This window comes from Cloeon dipterum, chromosome 1 (genome assembly GCF_949628265.1).
Source record: "Cloeon dipterum chromosome 1, ieCloDipt1.1, whole genome shotgun sequence".
NCBI lineage: Eukaryota > Metazoa > Arthropoda > Insecta > Ephemeroptera > Baetidae > Cloeon > Cloeon dipterum.
The window spans coordinates 42191537-42196413 of NC_088786.1; the positions used below are offsets into that span (position 1 = coordinate 42191537).

The 4877-nt window shown below is 41.2% G+C and overlaps 1 long non-coding RNA gene across 1 annotated transcript; it reads right to left on the reverse strand.

Moving 5' to 3' along the window:
• Positions 1-2112: 2112 nt before the first annotated feature.
• Positions 2113-4014, reverse strand: LOC135948582 (uncharacterized). The gene is made up of 5 exons (XR_010575835.1): positions 3782-4014; positions 3379-3471; positions 3225-3323; positions 2540-2780; positions 2113-2329 (listed from the first exon to the last, which is right to left on the reverse strand). It is a non-coding gene; the product is annotated as an uncharacterized LOC135948582 (long non-coding RNA).
• Between the last annotated feature and the right edge of the window lie 863 nt (positions 4015-4877).

Here is a 4877-nt window from a genome sequence, read left to right on the forward strand (position 1 = left end):
CGATATTTGCCATATTTACCGTTACGTTAACTATTAAAACGCAGACGAGACTTTGTCAAAAATGCTTACTTATTACTGTGGCTGTACGCTAGGTGTTGCTCGGCAGAGATCGGAAAACCATCTCAGAGGAAGCCCAAATCCGATATGTCGGTGGAGAGGGTGCATTTGGCTGCCAGTTGTACGCGTCATCCAGTGGTTGGTTCAGACAAATCGTGCACTGAGTTAAACAGTGCTCGTCTCACGCTCAAAAGAATAAATGCCAATTCTATAAAATATACGGTGTTCTTGACTGTCGACATTGGCGCCTGGTCACGGCGCCTCTAAGGTCAGTAACAGGCCAAAAAGAGTGTCGCAACAGTATACAAGTACGCATACGCGAAAAAATGATTGCACAGTAAAAACATAAGTAGAACCAAGCGAATGCAATCACAAAACACCGCTAATTTATGTTATTGCTCCGTTTACCATTAAATCATTGATAAATTTTTCTAGTTTGGCGAAAAATTTCCGTATTTTATGGCAGAAAAAACAATTCTCAGCTTAAAAGGTTAAATTAATTTAGAGAGAGAAATTATTCAAGAAACCCGAACCCTGGACCTGAATTGCGAGGAGAAATTCAGTCCAATTAGTCGAATATTTGAAATTGCAATTGAGCATTTCATAAATTCAATATTTCACCCCTTCAGGTTTGGCATCCCTCTTTTGATACGTGATCAAAACAATATGCGTTTAATTTTTATAAATTCATGGATTGTGCGCCTCGCTTACCCATTAGGAAATCTAGACTAGGATTAGGGGATTTTACCATTTTTTTCACTCTTGCAATGTGAAACTTGCATTCTATAAATAAAAAATAATTTTATTTAATAATTGGATGAGTGTTCCTAAAGGTGGTGTCGTCAGTGCAGCTGGAGGTGCTCACCTGGCCCTTGCGCCAAAGGTACGACTTCCGGCCGCTCAACGCTCGACACCGACGTCTCGGACGACGAGGTGGAGTCGCGGTGGACGCGGCGCTGCCGCAACGACTCCAACTCCTGCTCCACCTCCGAGTCGCTGACCAGGTTTTCCGACTCCTCGAGTTCTTCACTCGCTGGCAGATTATCAACACGTGTTTGCGCAATGCCGGTTGCATTAACTTGAGTGAAGCGTATGAATAAAAAATCGAATAAATCATTTCAACGCCTGCAAAACCTGTTTTTAGCGCAAGAATAAAAAGCGCGTAATTTTACCCTGTGGCTGGGGAGACATCCAATTTTGAGCTCGATCACACATTGATTTGCCGTACATTTTCCAATCACTTTGGAATTTTACTGTTCAATAAATCAGAGCATTTTTTGCATCTTCAGAAATAAAATAAACGATAAAATTTAAGCATCGCAGAGAAACCAAGCACAGAATAATGCAGTAAATTCATTTCTATTTTGCTGATTAATGTGCCTTTTATGTTATTCGACGGATTTGGTGTTGGCAGGCCACTCAATTTTAAAATATATTCAAATCACCACAAATTTTACAAAAACTTCAAACACGGTTCTTTAGGTCTTGCCAGCAAAATAATAAATTTATGGAATTTATCACGATCGATTTCGGACAAGTGCCTAAATTTATTAAATTTAATTGCAGGTTAAATTTTTATCTTAAAAATGCTTCTTCGTGCTGATGTTAACAAAACTTACCTATTGTTATTTTTAATTAATTACTTTAAAGATTTAAAGCCATTTTAAATAAAATAAATGAAATTTTAGCTTTAAAATAAGTTTAATCTTCATCATTAATTTATGCAGAAGTTTCAACTAATTCAGTCTGAGACCAGTGTGTCGATTTTCAGGTGATTTTTAGGTTGTGGCTCCACCTTTTGTGGCAGAAAGAAGACTTGCACTTCCTCCACTCGAGTGCTGGTTCGATTTCTCCTGGTATAAACTTTGCAAAAAGATAAAAGACTCATTCGTGCAGGGATTCTCCAAATTTTAATACCAAATACTACGAATTCTTGGCAAAAATGTCTTAACTGTAGTTAATTTGCAAAAGCGGTTGCAGCGAGAGGCAGTGTTGAAGCAGCGCAGGCGAGATGTTTTTAATTTTTTCATATAATTTAAATGAATAGTGGGTTGAAAAGAAAGAAAAGTCGACATTTTGGTCCATCAACGCAGTGAATTTATTTTTGAGTGGTGGATTAGGGGTGGGAAGGGATGAATCACAGAAAATGCTAGACGTTGGTTAGGAAGGTGGTGTCCCTCTGGTGAGGCGACGCGGCACTCGGCCTCGCTCGGCGCTCACGTTGCGGCGCGAGTCGGAGAAGCGGCCCGATGCTCACTTCGACGCCTCAAAACTGCAACACGAGTCCAAAATTCAGAGCGAAACCACCCAGAAATCAGGCGGGGACAAAAATGACGTTAAAATCCAATCTTGGCACAGGTTATTCAAAGGTTGGTGTTTTTGAAGCAATATTTCTTTTTTAAAAAAAAATAGAAAAAATTCTTATCAGTTTACAAACTTGGTTGGAAACCTTTTAGCTTGAAGTGACTTTGGATGAGCATACCTGAAGGTGGTCTCGTCAGTGTGGCTGCTGGTGCGCACCCGGCCCTTCGGCGAAGGGTCCGACTCTCGGCAGATCGACACCGACGTCTCGGACGACGACGAGTTGGAGTCGCGGTGCTGGTGCTGCTCCACCTGCCAGGTGCTGCCCAGGGTGTCTTTCCTCCGCACTTGCTGCTTCTGCCAATCAGGGTCAACCCTCGGCAGGTCCGCGAGCTCCTCACGCAACGGCTTCACTCACCCTTCTGCAAATAAAAAATATTTTTTCAGGGTTCATTTTTCATTTTCGTTTCAAATTGCTTTTTTTGGCAAATTTAACACCTAATAAATCCAGTTTTGGGTTAATTAGAAAGATGAAAATCGGTTTGGCCTGAGAAACACACCCTGAGATTACACTCAGAAGGTATCAACACTGTCAGGTTGTTGTGAAAAATTTAATTCACAGTTGAAAATAGTGAAAAATGAGTTTTTTGCCTCCACGTGAACCAAATCAGCATTTTAAACCCTTATAAGAGCGGCCCTGAGAGATTTAAGAGGTCTGAAATGTAGGAAGAAGGTTAAGCTGCATCCTGATATCAGGTTTAAATGATTTTAAGCCGACTGGGTACTTTGGTTTAATTAAAATGTTAATTTCAAAACTGCCAAATGGACATTTGTTCGTCTAAAATTTATATTAAAATAATTCCCACCTGAACGACGTCGACGATCTGATTCTGGGCCGTCACCGTCTGCTCGCCGGCAGAATAATTCAGCCAGCACAAATTCTTTCCCTGGTCCTCAACTCGAACCTGAATTTTATTTAAAAAATAAATTGAGGAAATTCAGGGACATGGTGAAACGCACCTTTGAGATGCTTAAGAGACCTGCCGCCAGGCCAGGAAGTGCCGCTGATCACCGGAAATCGGCAGCAATTGCTCGCCGGTCTCAAGGTACCACCTGAAAGGTAAAAAACGGTTATTTTAAGAAAATATTGTAATGCCCTGAGAAATTAAAGATTGGAACCTGTTAAAATCAGGGTCAACTTTAATGTTTCCCAAATTTTATAACATTAAGAAAAAATGTCTTCAATATGCTTACGTTTTTAAAATTAAGGAAATAAAAAATAGAATTTAATTTTTCATCACTTCTAAACGCATTTTGCAGCTATTGAACCATCGCACGGCCCTGAATCAGTTGGAAGGTGCACCCTGCAGGGTCAAAGGGCCCTTGACGCCTCTGCTGGAGCGTGTTTAAAGTTTTATTTTACCTTTTGGCGATGTCATCGTCGCAGTTCTCGTTCGCGAGCGCCTTCTCGCACTTGCTCAACGAGTCGCCGCTCTTTTTCCGCCGCTTGCCGAGCGTGGCCTTGTCTGGCGGCGCCGACACAGTGGTGGAGACAGTGGCGCCGACGAGTGCATACCCGCCGATCCTCTGCAAAACGCGAAAAACGTGCCAAATCTGCGAAATTCGCGAGAAAACACAGCCGCCGGCTCCATCAGCTTGTTTGTTTGTGTTTTTTTATCATCAGGTTCCAGTTAGTCGGTTAAAAAACCGGTTTAAATAATGTTTAATAATAAAATTTCAGTTTAATCAAAAACCAAAACCAAAAAACGACACAAATTAAAAAACAAAACTAGTTTTTATTGCTTGAAATTTAAATTTTAGGGAAAAAAATGTTTGTTTCGTGAAAATTATATTAATTTGTTTACCGGTATCAAAAAGCAAAGGTTTTTTAGCAAAGCGGTCATGGAGGTGCTGCCCCTCGTAGCAGCTTTGAGAGTTATCTGCCGCCTGCAAGAACTATGGCGTCTCTCAATTCAAACTCATTTGGCGCGAAAGCCACGTTTGTTTTCTGTGCATGGTATGGCAGTTGTTGCGTTTCGAGTGCGTCATTATTTGAAGAAAAAAAATAAATAAAAAATCCAGAAGCGACGAGCAGCCGTACAAATTAAATAACGTCGAGGATCGAACCATAAATAGTTTTGGACGCTACACAAAACGATCATTTTTCCAGGCAATATTTTGTTCAAGTCGATTTTTAAATTTATTTAATTGATTTGCGTTTCCCGCCGTGCAAATTAGCAGCGATCTACGGCGAGACGTGCAAACGGACGCGCGAGAAAATGAAAAATGGAAAGAGAGCAGAAAAGGGCACTGCTTTTTATCGAAGGTCGACAAAACGCAAGAGCCGGAAATTGTGCCCATCAACATCTATGTCTCACGGTCCTTTTTCCGAATATTCCGCGGATGTGTTGTTTTGCCAAAATGAGAGCAGGTTGCGTGTTAGTTGTTGCGATGCGGCTCGTGTTTTTGTTTTGACGAGGCGCCGCGAGAGGGAACGCGCGGCCTAATTAAGAGATGAA